The sequence below is a fragment of the Amblyomma maculatum genome, chromosome 2, assembly GCF_055883805.1.
Source record: "Amblyomma maculatum isolate TAMU_Amacu chromosome 2, ASM5588380v1, whole genome shotgun sequence".
In the NCBI taxonomy this organism is placed as follows: Eukaryota; Metazoa; Arthropoda; class Arachnida; order Ixodida; family Ixodidae; genus Amblyomma; species Amblyomma maculatum.
In genome coordinates this window covers 213,275,659-213,302,875 of record NC_139345.1, presented here as the reverse complement: position 1 = coordinate 213,302,875, position 27,217 = coordinate 213,275,659, and positions in this window count along the sequence as shown.

The window sequence follows — 27,217 nt, the reverse complement described above, 5'->3', positions numbered from 1 at the left end:
AAACCAGAAGAACCCGGATAAAACCAGAGGGGAAAGTTATTTTTTTTAGATAGGGAGATGGAAGGGCTGCTAACGCAACCATCCCTATTTTTTCATCCTGTTTTTCCACTTTTCTATCCTTTTGATATTTGTTCGGTGTGTCATGGAATTCATTGTCTAGTGGTTTTTAGCGATGATTGATCTTTTGATGTCCTGGAACAAAACGTGCGATTACCAATTCGATAGCGCGTTCTCACTGCCACGTTACTCTGATTATTCCCCTGGTGGCTTTTTACCCGGCGTGTGTATATAAGTGCAGATTTCAGTTTTCTTGAAGTAAAGCTGAATGTTCAGCGCTCTGTCCTATCGCTTTCTCTTTTTTCCTGATTGTGTACGCGCTGCTGATACAAATGGATCTCAACCAACTAGCCCGGCAAATCATGTTATTCAAGATAAGACCGCTTATACATATTTGGTATACACAACATATTCGGGCAAATGTTTGCTTAATCTGATTTTTAGGAGAGTGCGTAGGAAAGGGTCCTTTACACCTCGAAGGAAACAGGAACGATTGACAACCGGCCTCAGGTATAAATGCGACAATCCAGGGCCTTCATTACCAACACTACGGAAGAAGTTTGTATGACTTGTCCTCTCCCGCGCCGATCCCCACACAAATGCATACACTATGGTGAGGCTGCCCAAAAGTAATAGAAAATAATATGCCTCGGCCCATGCCACTAGGTACCCACACAAATGCATATACTAGGTGAGGCTGCCCAAAAGTAATAGAAAATAATATGCCTCTGCCCATGCCACTAGGTACCCACACAAATGCATATACTATGGTGAGGCTGCCCAATAGTAATAGAAAATAATATGCCCCTGCCGATGCCACTAGGTACCCACACAAATGCATATACTATGATGAGGCTGCCCAAAAGTAATGAAAATAATATGCCTCTGCCCATGCCACTAGGTACCCACACAAATGCATATACTATGGTGAGGCTGGCCAAAACTAATAGAACATAATATGCCTCTGCTCGTGCCACTTGGTATAACGGGCTTCCCACACAAAAAAAGTACGAGAGACTTTAGCGACTAAAGTAGTGAAACGCGAAAGCCTGAGTGCCGCATTCTGCTACCCAGTTGACACCAACTGTATATATGCTGTTGTTGCTTCATCCCATTAAACAGTTGGTAGTTGTGCTCGTGAACTGTTGTATGTGTTCCTTCCTGTGTCCTGTCTAAGTTGTTGCTCATTTCTCTTATATACTATGCAGAACCAACTAGCCCGACAATACGCTCTTCTGAACGGTATTACTAGCTTTTAGCTCACATTTTGTCAGAACTCTCTGCCGTAACCTGTCTATCTTGGTTGGCCCTACACAGCAGAGCCCACGACTGCATCGAGTTTCGCAAGCCCATCCGCCACGACAAGGCAGTGATCCAATGTGATTCACTGGAGAAGGTAATGGCAACCCACTCCAGTATTTCTTGCCAAGAAAACCCTATGACCAGTCACAATAGCATTAAGGATATGGCGCCGGAAGATGAGCCCCCCTGGTTGGAAGGCGTCCCACATGTTTCTGGGGATAAACAAAGGGCGATTCCTAGTAGCTTCAGGACGAATGAAGCGGCTGGGCTAAAGCCAAAAGGACGCTCAGTTGTGGATGTGTCGGGAAGCGACCGGAAAGTCCGATGTTGCAAGGAGATATAACACATAGCAACATGGAAAGTAAGATATATGACGCAAGGTAAACCTGATGTCGTCAAGCGTGAAATTGACAGATTGAACATTGATATCTTGGGTATCAGCGAGCTCAAGTGAACCGAAATGGCAGAATTTAATTCCGGTGACCATTATGTCTTTTATTGTGGGCACGAATCAGGAAAAGAAATGGGGTCGCTCTCATAGTAAACAGAAGAATGGGCAAAGCAGTGCTAGGGTACAACCTCAAAACCGACCGAATGATTTCACTTCGGATCCAAGGTCACCCTTTCAACATAACAGTTATCCAAGTCTATGCACTAACCACTACTGCTGAAGAAGCTGATGTTGAGAGATTTTATACTGACCTGCAATGCCTTTTACACCGCACTCCATCATCAGACGTCATTTTCTCGCAGGAGACTGGAATGCTAAGGTGGGGAGTGAAGACATATCCGGAATTACAGGCAAGTTCGGTCTTGGTGAGCCAAATTAAGCTGGGCAGAGGCTAGTAGGGTTTTGTCAAGAAAACAACCTAACCATAGCTAATACTCATTTTCAACAGCACAAGAGGCACCTGTACGCATTGACTTCACCGGACGGTCTGTACAGGAATCAGATTGATTATATTCTTTGCCGGCAGATATGGAGAAGTGCTATACAAGTAGTAAAAACAAGGCCTGGCGCCGATTGTGGCACCGATCATCAGCTTCTTGTTGCCAAATTTAAGCTTCGATTGCGGAAAACGCAGAACACTGGAAGGCCTTTCAGGTATGATCTGGATCAAATTCCATCAGAATATGCTGTGGAAGTGAGGAATGGATTTCAAGAATTAGATCTAGAAGACAGAGAGCCTGAAGAGATGTGGACTGATGTTCGTGATATAATACAAGAAGTTGCTACTAAGGTAGTTCCAGATAAAAAAAAAATGCAAGAAAGCAAACTGGTACTCTGAAGAGGCTCTGCAAATAGCTGAGGAAAGGAGGATGGCAAAGTTATGGGGGAAAAAGAAAGATACAACGTTCTCAATACGGATTTTCAGAAAATAGCAAAAAGAGATAAAATACCTTCCTGAACATACAGTGCCAAGCAGTTGAGGACAACAGCCAATTGAGGAACACAAGAGCTCTGTATAAGACAATCAAATATATCAAAGGAAGCTTCTGTGCTAAGCTGGGCGTGATAAAGGACAAACGAGGCAAGGATCTCACTGAAGCCTCACAGATAAAGAAGAGGTGGCAGGAATACACAGAAGAACTGTACAAGAAGGACTCGGATGTGCAAACCCAACATAAGATGGTTGTGATTACTGATCTCGAGCCGGGCGTCCTGAAGAGTGAAGTTGAATGTGCCTTAGCCAACCTTGCTAAGAACAAAGCTAGCGGAATTGATGGCATTCCAACTGAGTTGCTTCAACACCTCAACCGTGACGACGCTGTTAACGTTCTGTATACATTATGTCAGCAAATTTGGACAACCCTGCAGTGGCCACAGAATTGGAGGAGGTCAGTTTAGATCCCAATTCCAAAGAAAGTCAGTGCCAAAGATTGTTCCAACTACCGCACGATCGCACTTATTTCGCATGCTAGCAAGGTGATGTTGAAAATCTTCCAAGGTAGGCTGCAGCAGTATGTGGATCGCGAGCTTCCAGACGGGCAAGCTGGGTTTCGCAAGGGCAGAGGAACTAGAAACCAGATTGCCAACATTCGCTGGATCATGGAAAAAGCAAGAGAGTTCCAGAAACCCATCTACTTCTGCTTTATTGATTGTGCGAAAGCATTTGACTGCGTAGATCACAGCAGATTGTGGCAAGCTCTCCAAGAGATGGGAGTTCCAATTCACCTCATCTGTCTCCTCAGGAACCTGTATGAAGGGCAAGAGGCCACAGTCGGAACTGGGCAAGGTATATGTATTTCATATGCCTTCTCCCACATCGTCACCCATCATGACCTTCTTTCTTCTCTCCTTCCTCTTCCCCAGTGTAGAGCAGCAGGACAGATTTGAATTATTCCGGCCAACCTCTCTGCCTTTTCCTTTCAATAAATTCATCTATTTATCTTACTGATTGGTTTCCGATTGAGAAAGAAGTGAGACAAGGCTGCATACTGTCGCCATGCCTATTTAACCTATATGCCGAGTGCATCATGAGGAAGGCCGGTTTGGACGAGTCTTCAGCTGGAGTGAAGATTGCTGGGAAACGTATCAACAACCTTATACCGGTTTCCATTGGGCAAACAGGAGCCAGAGGAACGAGCAGGCAGAGTAGTGCACGAGATCTCGTGCACTGCTCTGGCTGCTCCGGTGGGGAAAATGTTCCGGTGGGGAAACGAAAACACGCGTCCCCAGTGCTCGAGCACTGGGGACGCGCGTTCTCGTTTCCCCGCAGGAACATTCACGCTGCTCGGAGAGCAGCGTAGCGAGGGGGGAGCGCGTGACGTCAGGCGTCATGCGATCAAACTTTTCCCGCGCTCGCGTTGCCCATATCCGCCGGCTGAATGCCACCGCTGCTGTCGTCAGCCATTTTTCTCGACCACTCTGGGCGAGTAACCAGAAGTGACGTCAAAAAGATCACGTGACTTCCTCCGTTCTCCTTGTACTCCGCCGCTGGCGACGGAGCACCGACGACTGCTCTCGGCTACTCTCGGGACCCCAAAAACGCGCCTCCTCTGCCAATAGAACATAACGCCACTGCTCCTGTTTGACCACTGGTAGGCGCCGAAACTCGCGAAAGCACTTTTAGTGCAGCTAAAGGTGCTCCTGTTCGCCCAATGGAAACCGGTATTAGATACGCGGATGATACCACTTTATTGGCAGAAAGTGAAGTGGAACTCAAGAGACTTCTGAAGCGCGTACAAGAAGAGAGTGAGAAGTTTGGGCTGAGCATTAAAAAGACAAAGATCATGGCGTCATGCCCTATCAAGTCCTGGAGCATCAAGGGACAAGAAGTGGAAGCTGTGACAGATTTTCTCTTCTTTGGCTCCAAGATTACCCCGGAAGGAGACTGCAGCCATGAAATTAGGAGACGGCTTCTTCTGGATAAGAGAGCCATGGCTAGCCTTGACCGCCTTGACCGCCTAGTAAAGAGCAGATACATTACACTGCCAACCAAGATCCGTATAACTCGTGCTATGGTCTTTCCAGTTGCGATGTATGGATGCGAGAGTTGGACTGTGAAGAAGGCTGACCGCCGATTAACTGACGCGTTTGAAATGTGGTGCTGGCGGAGATTCTTGAGAGTTCCTTGGACGGCCAGAAAATCAAATTATTCTATATTGCCGACCATAAACCCTGACTGCTTATTGGAGGGTCAAATTCTAAAGTTAAAGCTCAGCTACTTTGGTCATCTGATGAGAAGACAGGAATCGCTGGAGAAAGATTTGATGTTGGGAAAGGTTGAGGGCCATCGGGTAATGGGTAGGCAGCGAACGCGATGGTTAGATGGCATCCTCGAGTCGCTGCAGATGAAGTTATGTGATGTTCGGAAGATAGTGAGAGACCGGAAAGCGTGGCGTGATATGGTCCATAGGGTCACGAAGAGTCGGACACGACTGAACGACTGAACTGAACTGAGCTTTTAGCTACTTTCCATCTCCTTTTCACTCTTACAAGCCAAAGGTGAGTTTCCCCGAATCCGAGCTAAGTTCGCTCCAGCCGCCAGGCTTCCGTCGAGGCACCGTTCTCTTCGGCAACGGAAACCAACGCGCTTGCCGCTGGGTAATGCCTTTAGGCACGAGGGGAAGTTTCTGTCCAACATACAGAGTCAGCTAGCTGCGTTTCCTAACTGCGTACTCCGCAGCTACGCCGCCTTTCCTCGGCAGCGGGCAGGGTTTTCCCTTGGCCAGCGGACCAACCGAGATACTGAATGAGAGCCCAGCATCAGAAGTCAGCTAGCCGCGTTTCCTCGCGTACTCCGCAGCTACGCCGCCGTTCCCTTGGCAGCAGGCAGGGCGTTCCCTTGGCCTGCCGACCGACTCTGATACTGGACTCAAATAAAAGCCCAACCTCCGGAATTTTCTAGCTGCTTTTCCTTGCGTACTCCGCAGCTACGCCACCGTTCTCTTGGCAGCAGGCAGGGCGTTCCCTTGGTCTGCCGACCGACTCGAAAACTGGACTCAATTTCCAGATCACACGCGCCCCGCCCAGACCCACTCTGGACCTGCCGCCGCTTGCGGTAACGGGCTAACGTGTGCATGACATGCTCGCAATGCCAAGGGACTCCCTGTGGACTCCCTGGAAATTTTCCACCCCTCAGTATGGGCCCCAGATGAACCCATACCGACCGCTGGCTGTCAGTCATTGAGCAAACCCAGGCAGCCGAAACCAACTTGGCCCTCTCAACGTGCAGGGAGACCATGTCCACGTCGCCAGTGCCTTTAATGTGGACGTTGTTGATATGTATTATTCGCTCCCACACAACCAACTGATGCGGTATGTGAGACAATTTATTTCAAAAGACAATGATGAATGCCTGTTCCAAAACTGTGGAATTTCAACGGAATCTTTTTTGGAATTGCTGTATTTTACACCTCGATATTACCTATGTCGTGTGGGATGGTAAGATGTTTATGCAGAAATTAGGGGTGCGTATAGGGGCAAAAATATGGGCTACTTTTCTATATTTTTCTTAGCAAGGTTGACAAGAAAATAGAGACTGATCTAGCTTAAACTGTATCACGAATTTCCCGTTATGTAGAGAATTTCCTTGTGGCTGGGGGGGGGGGGGGGGGGGGGGGGGGGTGTCCCTGGAACCTGAGGATGTGACACGTGTTCTTGAAGTCTTCACAAGAAATGAGTCGGGACTGAAACTCACCCATGAAATTCGTCAGGAAGGTGTTCTGCAGTTTCTTGTTTTAAAATTGATGTTTCAGCCGGACCACATCAGTTGGCAGTATTCACCGAGAAGTCAGAAGCTCTTGCTGAACTATAAATCCTTTCACTATAAGCTTGAAAAAACCGGCATAGTTAATAGTTTTTTAAGTGTGGCAGTCAAAAAGTCCTGCCCTCAACAAATGAGCACTAGTGTCGCCACTCAGGTTAAGAGGTGCAACGATGCGGTGTGCCCTGACGCAGTTCTTGTATCTAGTGAAGACAAAGTTATTCGAATGTTGAAATCTTCAGAGCGCGGTTCGGAGATGTAAACGGCTCCAAAAGAACGCAAGAAGGTGGCGGTTATGCCATATGTGTATGAATTATCTAACAGATTAAAGAAAGTGGGGCTAGACACGGAGTGGATGTTCTATTCTCAGCCCCTAACAAACTAGAAAAATTGGGGGCTGCCGTTCAAATGAAGAGTGAAGGATGCAAAGGGAAGAAGTGTAACATTAAGCATGTAAGTGGGTACGTTTTGTGTCACAAGGGTGTCGTTTACCGAATGCAGCTCTCTTCTGGCCGCACGTATATGGTCATCCACTTCTAGCTATAACATGGTCACTGCTTTCAAAGCAACATTGCGTTGCACGCAGACGCAAATCGATGCAAGCACAGAGGGAGCCGGACGTGCTGCTTCACATGGCCTGCCACTTAACTTTATTGAGCGGCATGGTCGGATGCAGTGACGATTTGAAAGCAGGGACTTTATTATAGCTAGAAGTGGTCGGGGCTGTACATCGGCCGCTCACGACGCATTGTAATGCATTAGAAAAACAAGCCACAAACCTAGCCAAACATTCTTTTCGTGTAAATGTGGTCCATTCTTTGTAGATGCAGAAGTGTTGTTTGTGCATAATGACCGGCGTACAAGACAGCTGGTTGAGGCTTTCCATATAATCATAAAAACAGAAGGGTGTGTCAGCACACCATCCCTGACTTTATCAGCCAGAGAAATGAGCCTACTACACAAAGGACCAAGGCTCAGTGCACACAAAGTGATTTGGAAGTGACTTTATCCTGATAAGCACGTCTGGATTTGACGCATGCTTTTGACCTTGCGCGTGTGCGCTTATTCGATTTGAGTATAAATTGTTGTGTGTTTTCCTAATAAATACAACTGTAAGTTTAGCGCCGTCGTTTTCTACCTTCTTGCTCTCTTCTTTGTCGTTTTCTTGTGTTGTGTTGTGATGTATGTGTCTAAGCAGGAAACAAAAAAGTGGCGCAGTTGGTGAAAGCGCTCGGCTGGGGATACAAGGGTAGAGGTTCGATTCCCAGTGGCGGCAGGATTTATTTATTTTTAACTTTCTCCTCACAATAGACAAGGAGAATTATGATGTGTGTTTTGGCTGATGACGTCATTTGATAGACAGCTATAGCGCGACAAGACGCCGGACGCCGTATGTGCTATTGTCACCATTTAATAATTATAGGTTATTAACGATGTGCTACTATTGGTGCGCACACTCCCAGACACCCTCAGAGTGAGGGGGGGGGGGGGGGTAGCTCTTCTGGTCTCGAAGGAGATGCTCTCAACTTGCGTGGTAAGCTCAGCCGGAAGTCAGCTACCTGTCGAGACAGAAGGGGGCGGCCCAGGTTTTACTGGTTCAAGCCAGAGCAAGGGTAGGAGTCAGAATCAACAAGCAACCCAACTTAAACACAGCAAGAGACGACGCTCTAATTCTCGAGGTACACACCCGGGAACCCATTTGTTCCCTTTAAATTGACCTTAAAGCTTAGCCAAGGTCAAACTGGTGTATTCAGAATCTGTACACAAATCGGGATTTTGTCTCTCTGGCCACGGGTCTCGCTTACTGTGTTGTGCTATTTATTGTAAGCTGGTGCGTGACAGACCTGATCATAACTAACGAGCTTTGACCATGGTCTTGACCTGAGGCCCGGAAAAATGATGGATTCTCAGTTGTGTCAGAAATCTCGGGATAACTGAACATGTGGTATTAGCAAAAGCAGGCAAAACAAGAGCGTCACTCGTTACTTTTATTTTAACAGCGTTTAACCACTGATAATTTTTATTTCGACGATGGTGAGCGACGCGGAAGCCGATCGCGAGTATTAAGGCGAAATCCTTTAGAGGGACAATGCAATGCCTAAAATGAGGTAAAACAAATCGGTCGAGAGATAGCTCCCTCACAAGTAAATTCACCGAAAGAATTTTTCAGCTAGCTTCATTGACACCGGAGATATCGGAGATTAAAAATGGCGCTCCTCCTCTCCCCCCTCAAATCAACACTTGGAGACACCAGCAAAAAAACGAAGAAAACAGCTCGAGAACTCCGCCCCGCCCACGAAGCGTCATCGGGCGACGCTCGGTTCTCAGACTTCGGGTTGCCGCGCCTGTTTTCCAGAGCGTCGCCCACGTATTCACGACTCTGCCTTTCCCGTCCCGTCTGCGTTTGGATAACTTTCAATCTTGTCTGGTGTCTTCCTCGGCCTCCGGTTTCTTCAGTTTCTTGACCTCTCGAAATTGTGTGCGACAGCAGCTCGAACGACTCGGGTCGTTCGCCAGCGCATACCTGCAGGTGGGCAGGATGCTGTCCACACACACCGGCGGCCGCCGCCGCGGAGGAGCACTTTCCTTCATATCCCTGTCCAATTCAGCGCAAATTACCGTGCACTCCTGCCGAGCACGGCTTTCTACAAGACCGCTTTCTTCTCTCGCGCTGCCAGGGCCAGTCTCCGGTGTCAATAGCTTTGGTACCGTCTTCTGCAGTTTGACCAACGGCGGCCTGTGACCCCTCGCGGAGTTGACGCGAAAGCATCGACTCCGCATGGATGCTGGCAGATGATCGAGCGTGCGAGTTGCCCGCGTGCAAACATGTCGTTATTATTTTTAGCCAGTAGCGCTTTCAATATGGTCGGCGAGAGGCATCTCTTGTGGTGCACACTAAATGGAATGTATATGCGTATCACCAACGAGAGCACGGACTGATGATCGCTACAGAGTTTGCATATCGGATTACAGGTGAGCACGAATTATTCGTCCGCGAGCCTTAAGAATTTGGATAACACAAGGGTAGTGTAGTGGTTTCTTTTTAAGACCTTTCGCACATCGTTTACAATGCGTAACGTGCACGCGTGTTTGATCTCATATGCACGCATTGTCCGAGCTAGAATCGACGGCGCAAAACATCAGCAAAGCAGCTCGACACATGCAGTTCTGCAGCGCAGGTTGTCACCGACTTTTGCAACTACACGCAAGAATCGCGCACAGGAGCACGCGAGCGGCTGCACTAGAGAACAGCGAAGCAGGCGATTACAAAACACCGTCCGCCGTCGCTTCACAACGCGGAGAGCACCTCGGAGCCGAGGTCCAGGGAGCACCGCGCTTGTGCGTCTGCTGCCCGAGAAGACTGAGGAGTGACTGATGTGAGTGGAGAGAGGCCGAAGTTGAGGAAACGCGAGCGACACACGACTGCTCACTCCGGTTTAACACATGCTTGTGAAACGCTGCCCAGTGACAGCCGCCACGTCTGCAATTGACACGCCCTCTGTCACTGTCTTACTCTCTCACTGGTTGCATCTATGCGGCCACTCCACCCCCTCAGTGTTAGGTAGCGTGATGCGGGCGTCTCCACTTTCCCTTCCTCCTCTTCAAGTTCACGGAGAGACGGATGGACAGAGAGATAGAGAGAGCTTCTTTCGCTGCAGCTATGCGCCCCCTGAATGCTGAGCAGCGCGACGCGCGCGTCATCACCTTCTCTTTCTCCGCTTAAAGTTCACGAAGAGAAAGAAAGAGTGAGCGGCTTCGGACCGTCATCGGCGAAATCCGTGGTTTCGGCTAGTATTGCTACCCACTAAAACGGTAGAAGTTTAACCCTACTTGACTCTGGGCATAACGAGCGAAAGAAAGATCCGCTGGGGGATCGGAGGAAGCCTAGTGTTTTTCTCGCATCTGTACGATGGAGGTCTTGACGCATTCGGCCGCACTTTTTTTCAATGGCTAATTTGAACGCACCACCGCGTAAACCAGCTTTCATCACGTGATCAACCTGCCCGGTACGTCAATGTGATATCATTGTGACAGCTACATGTTAGGTAAGAGGTCACATGAAAGTCGAGGTAAAACGCCAAGGTCAAGTGACAGTCATACATGGCACACATTGTTAGCCTTGGGGATGTGCTTCGGTTGACCTTGTTCTGAATTCGATGTCGTTGATTCGCAGCTTGGCAAAATTGGGTTGTAGGAGAAGTAGCTATCTTTTGCCTCAAAATCACACGGAAAGCCGCTCCCAAAAACGTGCGTGCGCTGTCGATCCTTCCCAGACTGGTTAATATTGAGTAGTTCACACTTATCATTTAACTGTTTTCATTTACGCGGAAAACAATGATGATGCGGAGTAAGAAGAATCAATTGCTGTTTAGATTTTACGCTCCCCTTATAAATGAAAGGAGCGCAAGCATAGGCACCTGCAGCGTGGGAAGACAAAACTGCGCAGATACAAATGCAGAGCTGGAAGTAGTCGCACAGAGAAAAGTGTTATGGGAAAATAAAAGCGACCAGAACCTCTCTAAAACAATGCCAAAGTTCTTTACCGTAGAGTCTTCAAATTGTACATGCTCCTAATTGTTTCCCTCACTATCCTAAGAAGTTTGGTTTTCAGTGTCTGCAAAAACCATGATACTCTGAAAGCTGTCAATTAGATCGCAATGTGCCCGGCGTGCTGCTGTGGTTTTGCGCATGTTGGCTGCATTTAGTGGAAAAGAGTGATTTTTATTGTTTTCTCTCTCTCTCTCTCCTTCTCTCTCTCTCTCTCTCTCTCTATATATATATATATATATATATATATATATATATATATATATATATATATATTTACGTATATGCCACCGAAGAGGACGACGATAGAAAATAGAGTGAGAGACGACGAAGCTGAAGAAACATTTGGGGCTTGCCTGAACGCTTGCTGTGCTCTGCTCTGCTGTGCTGTGAACACTTGCTCATCACCTGCTGTGGTTTCCTGTGCTAGCCTTCTGCCCCGTATTATCTTGGCGGAGGTGAATCAAGGTCCCCGTACTCACCGATTAGCCCATTTACGCTGGAAAAAGCTGCATTTGCGCTGCGGCCTCCACTTACCTGGGATCCCAGCGACGGCACAAACAGCCACGATGACCTCTGAAGCAGCCCCTACCACCACGGGAACATCGCCTCAGCCAGTTGTACTCACAAAAATTCGCCCTCCTCCCAAATTTAATGGCGACGACCCCCCAGACGTTGACGACTGGCTAGATGAGTATGAGCGCTACAGCCGCAACAACCACTGGGACGCCACCATCATGCTCGCTAATATCATCATCTATTTGGCGGGAACAGCTCGAACATAGTTCCAAAACCACGAACAAGAGCTTGTTACCTGGGACATCTGCAAGCGTAAGCTTCAGAGCTTGCTCGGGAAGTCTTTTGGGCGGGCTCTTGCTGCAAAAACGGAACTTTCTTCTCGAGTTCAATCCCCCACAGAGTCCTACCTCGCCTATATTCACGACGTTCTTGCTTTGTGTCGCAAGGTCAGCAGCTCTATGCCGGAAAGTGAAAAGTTAGGGCATATCCTCAAGGGCATTGCGGATGATGCATTCAACGTCCTATTCTGCGCGGATTGCTCTACTGTCGACTCGGCGCTTCAAGTCTGCCGAAAATTTGAGAAGCAAAACAAAGACGTCTCGTGCATCGCTTTGACCGTCTTCCAAACACGGCGGCTACATCATTCTGCGATGACCTGGCCCCTTTGCACCAGCCCTCTCATCCCACGACCGTAACTCGGATCGTCCGGAGAGAACTTGAGGCCCTTACTCCTGCACCACGCCCGTCTCCGCTCCCCGACACCGTGGTCATGATACAAGCCGTTGTCCGCCAGGAACTTGCAAACGTCGGCCTCTCCTCCAGCCCCGTGTCGTCCCAGCCACCATCGCACCCTGTTCTTTTAGTGGCTGCTGCAACCACCAGCCCAGCCTCCCCACATCGCTACGTTGGTCACAATGCTGTAGAGTGGCGCACCTCAGATGACAGGCCAATCTGTTTTATTTGCGGTCGCGCCGACCACACTTCGCGTTATTGCCGTAGCCGTGCCTTCCCCATCCCTCGCTCCTATTACAACGCTGACCGTCGGTATTATTATGGGCCTCGACGCTTTGCTGCCCAACCAGCCGAGCCCCGCCCCGCCTATGATGGACCTGGACACTTTCCCCCTCAATCGGATGAGTCTCGCACCGAAACCGACCCAACTGCTCGTCGCCCCAGTCGATCTCCATCTCCATGCGATCGTCGATCTCGTTCACCGGTACATCGTCGCCGCTCCTCCCCATCATACACCGGCATCTACCCGAGAAACTAGCGAATGCAGCGCCCGGGAGTGACGCTGTATTACCTACCCGGACTGCCAACTCGGTACTGACCACTGCACCTAGACGTAACGTCATTGATATTCTAGTGGATGGAGTCCCAATTTCTGCACTAATTGACACTGGCGCCCACATTTCTGTCCTCAGTTCATCGCTCCGCCGACGCCTCAAGAACGTCCTCACACCCGCTACCTCATCTACCATCTGTGTAGCGGATGGCAACACAGCTACTGTTATTGGTATGTTAGCACTGCCGGCCGCAACATCTCTGTGTTATTTACAGTCCTTACCAGTTGCCCTCAAGATGTTAAATTAGGCCTGGACTTTTTAACTGCCCACTCCGCTCTTATTGACTGTTCTTCTGAACTGCTTCGCTCTGTCTTGACGAACAAGCTCACGAAACTTCAACGCTCCATCTTCGCTCCGCTGCATGTACTCGTCTGCCACCTGAAGCCGCTGTGTATGTGATCATGTCACCTTTTCCCTCCCTTCCTGATGGCGACTACGTTGTTTCCCCCTTAACCGACGTTACTTTGCAGCATAGCATAACTCTCCCTCATAACATCGTGCACGTAGCCAATATGCACACTTATATTCCCGTCCTGAACTTCAGCTGTTCTGTACAAGTTCTCCCTGAGGGCATTTCTCTCGCCGAACTGACCCCACTGTCTGACTTTAATGTGTCTGCACTTTTACCTGACACTACCCTACTGAAAAATCCCGTATAAAATTCGTACAGGAAATCGTATACAGGTTTACTGTACAGGATCTGGGAAACAGGATTGGGGACTATTTCAGGAAATTCCTGTACTGCCCTGGAAAGTCCGAAATGAAACCGCGCGGAGCTCTGATGCCGGAATGGCCTGTATGGTTGATGGCCCTCGTTTCCGGAAAGAAACGCGTCGCCAGGGTGGAAAAAGCTTGCAACATTATTAAAAAGCATGCAACATGTATTGCCTAAGCAGGCAATAAAAAAATAGAGTAGTGGTTAAGGTGGCTGTCTGAAGACCATTAGGACCGAGTTCTGATTCCACACTTGGTAGTAAAATTCTTTATTTATTATTTTAAATGTAGTCGTTTTATTTTATATTGTTGCATGCTTTTTCCACCCTGGCGACGCGTTTCTTTCCGGAAACGAGGGCCATCAACCATACAGGCCATTTCGGTATCAGAACTCCACGCGGTTTCATTTTACGTAGGGTTATGAAAATGGTGTTTATTATTCAGTATATGTAGCTACTTTTGCTCTTTCGTACTTTATATTTTTCTTGGCAGTAGAATTTGTAGCCGTAATTCACCGATCGCCCATTAAATATGCTGAATATCTGTGCAGGCTATCACGAGGGTTCACAAATGTGCCGTATCTTTATAATGCATCGCTTTATTGAAGGCAAACCTCAAGATATAATTTACTAGTACTGATGTGTTTTTCATCGTCTACGAACGCTTGTAAGTTTTCCTACATACAGAGATATCCAGTGCACTAATACTTTTAATACTGAGCGTTTTAGCTTCACGTGCTACCAGCGGAGCATCGATGTCAATGAACACACTTCCGACTGAGCGGTTTCAATATGTAAACATTCGAGAACGCGTCGCGCGGTGTGCGGCTATCTGCGCATCTTTCGATGGTCAGCGATGTTTGTTTATTTTTTCTCGAACAGTTTTTTGTCATCGCTAGCGAAACGATACGTTCGTGCATCCACTTTCGTGTTGTAGGCGGCAGACTTTCAGTTACAGATATGAAGACGCACCGCAAGATCGCATGAGCTGCAGCGACTTTTGTACGCGCAAAAGCGACGCGACGCGCGTATATGCTTGCTAGCGCAGACTTCGACGGCTTCGCATTTTCGAGGTATTTGGGAAACGAAGCGTGCCCTTTATATACAGAATAGTTGTATAATATGTTTGGTATCATGCTTATTTAATGCGCTGGCGTGTCCGACATGGTCATTCTGGTAGAGCTTCGACGATCGGGCCGGCTTCTGTTCAGAAGCGGAATACTCTGCCCGGTATCAGTTCCAGAAATGACGCGTTCGTCCGGTTTCTGGTTAATTGATACAGGCTGAACCGAAACGAAACCGCGCGGAGCTCTCATTCCGGAAATTCCTATATGGTCCGTGGCCCTTGTTTCAGAAAAAAAGCTGGACGCCAGGCTGCAAAAAGCATGCAGAGCTATAAAATAACACCACTACATTTGAAAACGGAAAAGAAAGAAAAAGAAAAGAAAAAAAATTACATGTAATTCGAACTTCGGTCTTTTCAGCCAGCAAGCACGCACTTTAACCACTACACCACGGCAATTTTTTTTCTTTATTACCAATTTTTTTAAGCACACAGCATACACTCTGAATACACAATAACAAAGCAAAACAAAAGGAATGCTAAAAGCACTAGGCGCGTTCTGCCTAAAGCGCTAGATTTAAAAGGGCTTTACTGAAGCCAGCTGGTCCAGTACAGGTAGCCACTCCGGAGAATTATCTTGTGCACGCAGAATTTCTCTCAGGTATACCACGCTCTCGATGAAGTAGTGTCGAGCGCGATGTACAACGGTTCGCTCACGCCTGACATCCATACGCGTTTTCCATACGCTATGCATACATAATAGCAACTACACCACGGCAAGATACGGTGGTTGTGGTTATGTATCTGCTTATGTAGTCGAGATTGCTCTTTTGTAGTTTGTGTATTTTTGTAGGGTGTAGAATTTGTGGTCGTAATTGAACGATCGCCCTTTAAACACGCTGCATCTTTTTCCTGGCTATCACGAAGGGTTATCCGTGTAACGCATCTTTATAACATATCGCTTTCTTGCAGACAAACCTCATAATGTGACAATTTACTAGTGCTGATGTGCTTTGTCATCGTCTTCGAACGCATGCAATTTTTCCTACATATAGATATTTGCGGTGCACCAACACTTGTAATACTGCTTGTTTTAGCTTCACCTGCTGCCAGCGGAGCCGCGATGTCAATAAATTTACTTCTGACCAAGTGGTTTGTATACGTAAACACTCGAGGAACCGACTCCCGATGTCCGGCTGACCTGTGCATATTTCGATGGTCAGCGATGTTTCATTTATTCTCGAGCGTATTTTATCCGCGCTAACGAAACGCTGCGTTTTTGCTTGCACTTTCGCGTTGAAGGTGGCAGATCTTCAGTCGCAGAGTATGAAGATGCACCGCAAAATCGTACAAGCTGCAGCGACTGTTGCACACGCAAAAGCAAAGCGCGATGCATGTATGTACTTGCTAGCGCACACATCCACGGCTTCATATCTTCTAGATATGTGCGAAACAACGCGTACTCCACATATACATAAAAGTTGTAACGTATAATATGTATGGTTTCATGCTTATTTAGCGCGAAGGCATGTTCCGATGTGGTCATCCTGGCTGAGCTTCACGATCCGCCCGAATTTTACTGAGAAGCGGAAATACTCTGTCCCGTATCAGTTTCATTTATATTGGGTTTGTCCGGTTTCTGTTAAACCGGACATGACCTGTCCTGTATATGAACTCAATACAGGACTGGTCCGTCCTGTTTCATATCCATACCGGACTGGGATGTCATGTATAAGATGCATACTGGAAATGGTCTGCCCTGTATTAACTCGGTACCGGACTGGACCATCCGATTTCAGATTCATACCGGACATGACCTGTCCGAAATAAACCCGTTTAAGTTTCATACACGACTGGTCCGCCTTATTTAATATCCATACCGGTCTGGGATGTCGTGTATAAGATGCATACTGGAAATGGTCTGCCCTGTATTAACTCTATGCCGGACTGGACCCTCCGGATTAAGATTCATTCCGGACAGATCCTGTCCGATATAAACCCGTTCAAGCTTCATACAGGACTGGTCACACCGGTTTCAAATTTATACGGGATAATACAGGACTGGTTCAAACCCGTTTGTCGCGGTACGGGATTTTTTACTAGGGTACTGCTGGAGGATCGACACGACCTGCAGCCCCGCATATCAGGAATGGTAGCTCCATACTTGTGTCCTGATCGTTCTCAAGCACTTACACGCCTCGTAAAGTGACATTTTTGATTTTGGTAACCGACCCTTGGGGCAAACATCCCTCGTTACTCATCGCATCGATACAGGAGATACCAGACTAATTCACAGATGACGTTACCGAGTCGCCATTTCTGAACGTCATGTCATACGAGAAGAAGTAGACAAGGTGTTGGTAAGAAATATTATAGAGCCTTCGAGCAGCCCCTGGGCGTCACCTGTCGTGCTTGTTAAAAAGAAGGACAACACCTGGAGGTTCTGCGCTGATTACCGACATCTCAACAAAGTTACAAGGAAGGATGTTTATCCACTTCCCAGGATAGATGATGCCCTCGACTGCTTGCACGGTGCGAGTTATTTCTCTTCGATTGATCTTCGTTCCGGTTATTGGCAGATCGCGGTCGACGAACGGGACCAAGACCGCCTTCGTCACACCCGATGGCCTGTACCAATTCAAGGTGATGCCCTTTAGCCTGTGCAATGCGCCTGCTACATTCAGCGTATGATGGACTCTCTTTTACGTGGATTCAAATGGACGACGTGCTTATGTTATCTCGATGACGTCATTGTCTTTTCTTCGACCTTTGAGAGCCATCTTCACCGCCTTGATGCCATTCTTGGAGTCTTCCGAAGAGCTGGCCTTCAGCTGAATTGAAAGAAGTGTAGCTTCGGCCGGCGTAAACTCAAAGTGCTCGGACACCTGGTCGATGCCCGTGGCGTTCAACCCGACTCCGGCAAAATTCGTGCTTTAAGTGCGTTTCCTACACCCCACTGTACCAGTGACGTTCGTAGTTTTCTTGGCCTTTGCTCGTATTTTCGGCGCTTTGTCCCCAACTTTGCGGACACGGCTCGTCCACTCACACTTCTAAAGAACGGCGTTCCATTCTGCTGGGGCTAAGAACAATCAAGCCTTTTCTGCGCTCATCGCAGCTCTCACCAACCCGCCCGTCCTGTCACACTTCAACCCCTCAGCACGAACGGAGGTGCGCACCGACGCCAGTGGCCACGGTATTGGCTCCATTATCGCCCAACAGCAGACGGGCCGCACTCGCGTCATTGCTTATACCAGTCGCCTCCTTTCAGCGGCTGAGCGGAATTATTCGATCACAGAACGTGAGTGTTTAGCCCTCATGTGGGCCATCACGAAATTTCGCCCTTACCTGTTTGGCCGCCCGCTCTCCGTCATCACCGACCACCACGCCTTATGTTGGCTTTCTACGCTGAAGGAGCCTACTGGTCGTTTAGGGCGTTGGGCGCTGCGTCCTCAGGAATACACTTTTTCTGTCGTTCACAAGTCCGGCCGGCTACACACTGATGTCGATTGCCTTTTCCGCAACCCGGTAGATCCGCCTCCTGAAAGCAAGTGTGGCGATGACACCTGTGTGCTGTCCATCTCAGACCTTTTAAACATTCGTCATGAGCAGCGCTTAGCTCCCAAGCTTTGCGGCATTAACAATCGCCTCAGCATTGATCACCCTGACGCCACTCTTGCTTTGTTTGTGCTCCACAACGGCACTTTATATCGGCGGAATATGCGACCAGATGGCGCTGAGCTTCTGCTCGTAGTACCTGAACACCTGCGTGCCACCGCTCTTCGGCAACTGCATGACGCGCCCACTGCGGGTCATCTTGGCGTACCTCATACGTACGACAGCGTCCGTCGGCGCTTCTTTTGGCCAGGCCCCTACCGCTCTGTTCGTCGTTACGTGGCTTCTTGTGAAATGTGCCAGCAGCGGAAGAAGCCCTCGGTTGTGCCTGCTGGATCCCTACAGCTGATCGACATCCCAATAGACCCATTTTACCGAGTTAGCCATGATCTCCTCGGGCCATTTCCTCTGTCTGCTTCAGGTAATAAATGGATTGCGGTGGCTACGGACTATACTACGCGCTATGCCGTTACACGAGCGATACCTACCAGCTGTGCAACTGACGTGGCTGCGTTTCTCCTCCACGACGTTATCTTGCTCCACGGTGCTCCACGCCAGCTGCTCACTGACCGTGGCCGTTGCTTTCTTGCTCGAGTAGTCGAATTATCCGATACTGCTCCATTAAGCACTACTTAACCACCACTTACCATCCACAAACGAACAGCCTCACCGAATGCCTAAATCGCACACTCACGGATATGCTGTCAATGTATGTATCGGCTGATCACCGTGACTGGGATATTACTTTAACGTTTGTTACGTTCGCATAATTCCTCCCGTCAGGATATAATGGGCTGCTCGCCCTTCTATATTCTGTTCGGCCGTGACCCCTCTCTTCCGTTTGACAGCGTACTGCCTCACACCGCTGATGCAAGCTCCTATGTTCGTGACGCCATATTCCGAGCTGACGCCGCCCGTGTTGTTGCTCGCCGCCGACTGGCTTCTTCCCAGAACTCCCAAAAACAACGCCATGATTCTCCACATCGCGATGTCCACTGCTCTCCGGACTCTCTCGTCTTGCTCTGGTCTCCCGCTCGTAGAATTGGGCTCTGTGAGAAGCTCTTGCCGCGGTACACAGGCCCCTACAGTGTTTTACGGCCAGTCACTTCTGTGACATACGAAGTCACCCCTGTGCACCCACACCGACAGTTCGATATGCCACGTTCCGAAATCGTTCATGTCACTCGCATGAAGCCCTACCACTCCAGCTGTAGTTCCTCGACGTAGTACGCACCGGGACGGTGCTTTTCGTGGCGGGGTAATGTTACGCATATGCCACCGAAGAGGACGACGATAGAAAATAGAGTGAGAGACGACGAAGCTCAAGAAACCGTTGGGGCTTGCCTGAACACTTGCTGTGTTCTGCTGTGCTGTATATATATAGGTAATGTCACTGTACATGAGTGAGCCTCGTGGGTTGTGCGGGCAATTGCTTCACCGTAAGAGCATGCACTTAAGTATTAATTAGTGTCCACAAGTCAGGCACATACACAAAATCGAAAATAATAGCTAAAGACTAATGTCACCAAATGGACTGCACATACTCTTGCTGTAGGAGAACTAAAAGAAGGCCTGAAACCTTCTTTCTGCAACACTGATTTCCGCACTGGTATGCAATGTCCTGAAGCGACTATTGGGAACTCTTTTTTTTTAGGGAAGCCAGCAACACGCTCCTTTCCACACTATACCCTGGACTGCACATGATGTAATGTTCTATATTCCCACACACAAAACAGTGCAAGTGTAACAGAGCGGAAACGTTGTCAGGTCCGTCTTGAACATGCAGGGGTACTTCCAGAGCACGTGCGAATGCGATATAGTTAGGATCTGATCAGTGTTGTCGTCACGCATGGCTTCTAGGGTGAACTCGAAGCTTCTCTGAAGAGCATTTTGGCGGCTGGAGGAAGTGCTCTTGATGGATGTCCTGAGAGCGCATTACAGGCTGTCCGACACCTCGTTGAATATGGCACTTATGTGTGAGGGCATCCACTGGAAATATATTAAAAAGCCTCTGTTCTGTAGAGAACACACCAAACAGATAAAGCTAAGGGACAGGTCATCAATAGGAAATCCGCGCGTTAACCTTTGAAGGGTGGATTCAGAACCCGCCAGCAGATAAACCGGTTGAGCCGAACATGACCGCAGCTTTCGTACAGCCGCTTGAGTGGCAAAGCTTTCGGCCATTACGGAGAGCACGGCTTCAGTAAAACCTACAAACCATGAGCTCTTTGAAGAATAAATGCTAAAAGCCCCTCCGCTAGCTCCTCTGACCTTGTCCACAGAACCGACAGTGAAAGTTTATGGCGGCCATATACTCTGTTTCCAAATGCTCAAGTACCAGCGAGTGAAATGCCGCCAAAGGTGAACTGCCTTTAGAGCGCAAGGGCAATCAGTTGGGCTATTTGGTGTGGGGCAATCTTAACAAACAGGGCAAAGAATGGGACAAGAAAGACAACAGCTATTAAGTGACATGTTTATAAATGGATAGGCTTGACGTTTTAGGAGTACAAAGGAAAATACGGTTGTAAATGGTACATTCAACCATGAAGTCGAGAGAGACGATACGTGCTAAGCTCGGATGCTAACAGCAGTAAGGGGAGGGGGGTGCGTGGTAAGAAAAAACAGCAACAAAAACAGCAACAGCAACAAAGATGTTTTAGCAGAAGACGTTTGTAAAGGCAATAACAAAAAGGTAACGTGCAGCCAGGAAATGGTGATGAAGCAGTGTGATTTCCTTTGTGCTAACAAAGGCTTGATCTTTCATGTGAATGATGAAAGATTCCAAGATTTCGAGAGCTCAGATTTCGCGTGCGCACCGGTCGCGATATTTATTTAGGATGCCTGTTTGGTCGAGCAGACGATAAGTGTTTAAATTTTACGCAGTGGATAGCGAGGTTGCAACCTGTTGTTGATATAAGGCATTTGCGAGGCTCGCGCAATCTTTCATTTAGGCATCTACCATTTTGCTCGACAGAACGTTCGCAACATAATACAACATCGGTTTTATATTGAGTGCATTTTCACTTGTGATTTATGCCCCACGCTACAATTAGGGCCTCATCTGAGTTAACCCGTCTGCAAAGCACACCGAGCCTTTGCCCAGAATAGCAGACGGACTTCTGTCCTTCCTGCTGTTTTCCTAAACTTGTGCGCGAAACCACGTAATATAAAAGACAGCCGTTGGTGATTGCTTGGCGTTCGGCTGCTCTTTGCTGCAGTGATGGTGATCACCACCGTTCAGTAGTTTATCACATATATTCTGCTGTAGCTTCTCCGAAAATCTTGCGGATGCAATTCGGGTTACATACGATGAGAAAGCTTGTAGTGACATGGTGCGGGCAAGATCGGCAGAGTGCATTCTGCATGACAGAGATGGCTATGGCCCCTTTTGCAAGCTTGAGTGCCCAGGTGAAAATGGGAACAGGCTTTTGCGTCAGCAGGGCCATGTAGCACCAGCGGACGTGGTTTTATAAGGAGTTTAGCTGAAAATCCAAGAATTGAAGCTTTTTGACGTCAGGAGATTCCTTGGATAATGTGAGACCTTCAAGGCAGTGTTTCGTAAGAAGTTATTCATCGCTACATGCAAGACGCGGACACAGGAAGAAATATACAGGACAGCACCCATCCTGTGTATGTCTTCTTGTTCCCGTGTCTTTTATGTAGCCCTGAACAACTTGTTACGAAACCATGCTTCACCAACTAGCCCAGCAACGTGTTTTGTTAAGCAGTGTTTGGTCCCGTCTTCTTTTTTGTCTGTTTGACGAAAGGGTAAGAAATTGCTCTTATGTCCAGCATTTATTTCGAGACGATGCCTGATGATTGACGATGACGAAGTAGTCTTCGACATACCTGACGATGCCGCCGCTTCACTATGTGGAAAAAGACGGTTGACGGAAAAGCTATTGCAACTGCTTGGCATCAGGTTAAGTAGCCCAATGTTTTCATCCTTGACCACAGTTACAGGTCTGTTTTACCGCTATGCAAAACATTTTACTGGAATCAAATCGTTTGCTTTGTACATTTTTCAAACATCACTTCTACAAATGAAAAGAGTCAATTTTCTGTGTGGTTTATGCCTTTTCAGTTTTTTATTTCATTTATTTCACTTTTTCCTCTCTTCCTCTACCCCTCCAATCATATTGTCACGTTGTGGTGACCAGGGTCGGTGGCACAAATGAAGGGTCGGTGATTGCACTGAAAGAACTCTTTATGTGGCTGACTTGCGCCCGCAAAAGAACTAAGCAACTCGGCGGCGGCGATAGCAACAAACGTGCTCGTCGATCGTCGAACAAAGAATGCCCGTCGCACTCGTCAACGCTCAATTTAAAGGCTGCTCAGAACAATCTAGATAACGTCGCAATTGCTACCAGCACAAGCTGGAACATTGTAGAATGACACATGAGTGGCCGGAATCTTCGGGACAGATCTCGGTGCATCTTGCGCGACAACGAAACTGATAAAGGTGCGTCTCGCGACATCAAGCATTAACAAACAAAGAATACAGAACTGATACGCGATCCAGAATCAGAGTGATAAGGCCGCATGCCGGCGGCTGTTAAAATGAATTGACTGTGGCTTAGCTTGGTTAAGCCTGGTGATTGCAAAGCAATACGTGGTGCTACTATTGTACCGCTTCTGGTGATGCTTGGCTGTGCTATATTCACCATGGTGATGCTCCTGTTATGTTCATTGTACTTCTCTCGATACACACGTTCCTTCCCTGGTCGCTGTTGTCGCTCTACCGGTGTTTCTTGGGCACGTCGTTGTCGTCTGCTAGCTTTCCATCGCTCTGAACTGGTAGGGCTGTTAGTAGATGCACGTTCCAAACTATCGGCCAAATTCGTACCTCCCTCTCCTGCTTCTGTCGTCGATTCTGCTACCGAAGACAATGACCGCCTTTTCCGCCTAGCTGCTTCTTGCGCTCGTCGCTTGGAAAGCCGTTCTTCTCGCTCTTCTTCTGTCTCTGTGGTTCTCTTTTGCTTCCTCTTTGCAGCCTGCCTAAGCGCTTTGACTGTAGGCGGCCTCTCATGGCTTGACAAGAGGAGCGGAGACAGGCCGTAACTGCCACCGCGCAAGGCGACGGTGAGCCCCCGCTCTTACACAGATGGTTTGACGTCACGCAGCTCGCAGCGCCACTGGTGAGAGGAGCAGAAGTCAGGCGGTAACTGTCATGGCCTCCCTCCGAGATCACCACCGCGCGCGGAGGGGATCTCGGAGGCCATGTAACTGCCACCGCGCAAGGCGACGGCGCGAGTTGAGCCCCGCTCTTACACAGATGGTACGACGTCACACAGCCAGGTCACGCTAAAAATAAAGCGTAGCTGCCACCGCCGCGCCTTTTGACGGGCTGAGGTGGTAGCTAAAGTATTATTGCTTCGCAATAAAACAACACAGTTTTGAAGGTTTCGCGGCATTACTTCCCCCTAAAAAAACATCGCCTCGATGTTCCAAAACAAAGCAACTTAAACATAAACACTACAAAGTTTAAACACCACAGATTCCTTAACGCGCGTAATATGGCTTCAGTCGTACAACATGTACAATTTCCGGGCGTGCGCGTCGCCGTTGTAATGCAGATGTTCCGTCGAGAATGACTTCGTATTCCAGTGGTCCGACGCAGCGAATGATTTTGTACGGCACAAAGTATCGACGCAACAACTTTTCACTTAGTCCGCGACGGCGATTTGGTGTCCAAACCCACACTTGGTCTCCTGGATTCTACTCTGCGTGGCGTCGTAGTAAATTGTATCGTCAGCTGTCGGTGTGGTGTTGGTCTAATACGCAGCCGTGCGAGTCGTCGGGCTTCCACCTCACGGTGCAGGTAGGCGGCGACATCAAGGTTGTCCCCCGTTGGTTACGTGCGGCAACATTGCGTCTAGCGTCGTTGTGGGCTCCCTGCCGTACACAAGCTTGAACGGGGTCGCTCTGGTTGTCTCCTGGACTGCCGTATTATACGCGAAGATCACGTACGGCAAGGTGGTGTCCCAGGTCTTGTGTTCAGCATCGACGTACATGGCGATCATGTCCGTGATTGTTTTGTTCAGGCGCTCCATAAGGCCATTGGTCTGGGGATGGTACGCAGTTGTTCGTCGATGGCTTGTATGACTATTCCAGGATGGCATGCGTCAACTCTGCCGTAAACGCCGTTCCCCTCTCCATGCATGATGAGCCCTTCTGGGGCGCAGTGTAGCAAGAGAATTTGTTCGACAAAAAAAGTGGCCGGAATCTTCGGAACAGATCTCGGTGCATCCTGCGCTACAACGAAACTGATAAAGGTGCGTCTCGCGACATCGAGCATCAACAAACAAAGAATACAGAACTGATACGCGGGCCGCATACCGGCGGCTGTTAAAAAACAACAAATACAGTTTTGAAGGTTTCGCGGCAATATTCGTTCTAGACATGTAAGTATACTTTAAAAACTATCTCTGCTGCTCAATTCTTGGCCAATCCCTCTGCGTATGAGCCATATGTTATATAGTAAACAACAAGAAAAAGCTTCTCCCCTTCCCCAGTGCAGAGTAGCAGGCAAGATTTTGATCATTCCGGCCAACTCTGCCTTTCCAGCCAATTAACCCATCTATCTACCAACAGTGACAACAACAACAGCATGGTACTGTGGTTTGCAAGGAAGCCTCTGTGCTGATTTCGTAACTGGCTAGCAGCAGCTGGCTCAACAATGAGGCCAGGCAAGCCCAAAACATCACCTTCCGTTAATGTGTACTTTCGGCCAATTCAAACCATGGAGCTGGAGAGGTAAAAGGGCAGCAGCTTGCGAAATTTTCTCACGTCAATTGCACTGGCACTCTGCAACCGGACACTGCGGTAGTGGTCGATGCGCTTATTGATGGCTTGCATTAGGGCGGCGTGACTGGTACAGGTTTAATGTATAAGCAAGAAGCCAAAAGCACCGACGGGTCCTTTTTGTTGAAGATACTCCACGATCGCCGCAGAGATTATCACGATGTAGGGGTCTCCTATCTGAACTACATCGAGTGACTTCTGTAGGTAGACGCCGATAGTATTTGCCACGTGTTCTGCTCGCTGACCATCACGCGTAAGGGGAAGCCGTCTTTGCGGTTGTTTTCTCTGAATAATGCTTCAGGCAAAACATTTTTCTGTTCCTGACGGAAGCCGTCAGCATTTCTGGCTGAAGGGTGGGAATTGGTGAAGCATTGCGAGAGTTGCGAAGATTGTTTTCCAGTACGTGATGCTACGTCCGTGATGTATGTGGGGGCCCAGAAAAAAGAAAGGTAAATTATTGAAGCCTATCATATTGACAAGGCGGGCGAAACGTGTAAACACCCCTTCCCTCGCATTGACAGGAAAAGAAATTATTTATCTTTATAATCGCATGCCACAAAGGAAAGAGGGTGAGGGGAGACCATGTGTGAATGACGAGGCACCTGCGTGTGCCCATTGATTGTCATTTATATATGTAATGTGTTTGTGCCGTAAAACCTAGTTGCAGTCTAGCGGGTGTCCCTTGTGTATCGTGTTCTTTGTGTCCGTGTTTTTACCGCTAACAAAATGATTCCATCAGCATTGTCAGATTTGCCTCTGTGTATATTCTTCGCCATCTGTCTTTAGTTTCCTGGGACGAGTTGCAATCTGTGGTAGACGTAGCCGGTATAACAAGCAAAACTGTTTATTTATACATCAGGTAATGACGCCCGTTTTCGCTCTGCTTGGCGCGGGCGCCCATGCCGGGGTCTCCTTGCGGTCCGCCTGGTTAGCTTGCCGCTTGGGGCGCTGTCGTCAGTGGCGCCCACAACACAATCAAGCGAAAGTTTCTTGTTATGGCTTCCGTTTCCATGGGTTCATACGGCCCTGAGGCAAGAACGGCTAAGCCGCTTTCTTTGCCGGTCTAGCAATTAGATTTCCAGCTGCGTCTTTGAGTGACGGCACTGTCCTGGAGATATCGGTGCAGGCCCTCCACAGTAAACAAAAGGCAGAAATTCCAAGCCTTTCTGGATGCACCGCGGTTTATCATTTCTTCCCTTCTAGGCAGCGTCAAGAAACACGTCAAGCATTTTTGTGTTCTCCAGTTTTCGTTGAGTACAGAATTTCGGCCTCAAGTGGTGTCTTTACATCTAAAAAGAGTGTGAAGTCACCTATTTGTTGACCCTCGTGGATAGCTGGGGTAGAGGGACGCTTTGTGAGAGTGTGGTTAGCAGGGTGCGCCAAGTAAACTCTATGACTTGGTTAGCAGCTTGCAGCTTTTCGTGAAACCTCCGGTAATAGCGACACGGAGAGCAGGCCTCGGCGCATGCTTTCAAAAGGGCATTCTTGTAGAAGACGAACCTGCCGCCAGTCTCGAAATGCAAGATTCGTCACCGGTGCTGTCCATGTCCAGTGAAGGCGGGAATGGCCCTATTAGCAGGGCAACAGCAGGTGGATGGTCGGCATTCTTAATGGCGAACTTGGGGGATTTGCTGCTAGCCTTCTTGAAATGCCCCGCCAGTTACGTTTGCGGGATTCTCCCAGAAACAAGGAGGTAGTGTTCACAGCGGTCCCACTCTCACGGGGAGAGTCCGAAGGAGCGGCCAAAGTCAAGGGGCAGCTTGAAGCGGGCTTATTTATGACGGTCGTGCAGGCGGCCGTTCTTCGGAAGTGGTACCCCAACCTATGAAAACGGGCGACGCCGCCGGTTCGGTCCGTTCCGCTTCTAGGAAAATGGTCCCAGAGTCGCGCTTTTGCCATGCCGCGAGGCAGGCAAACGGCAAAAAAAGGCAGACGATATTGTCGACCATAAACCCTCAAATTGTAAAGTTAAAGCGCAGCTACTTTGGTCATCTGATGAGAAGAGAGGAGTCGCTGGAGAAAGATTTGATGTTGGGAAAGGTT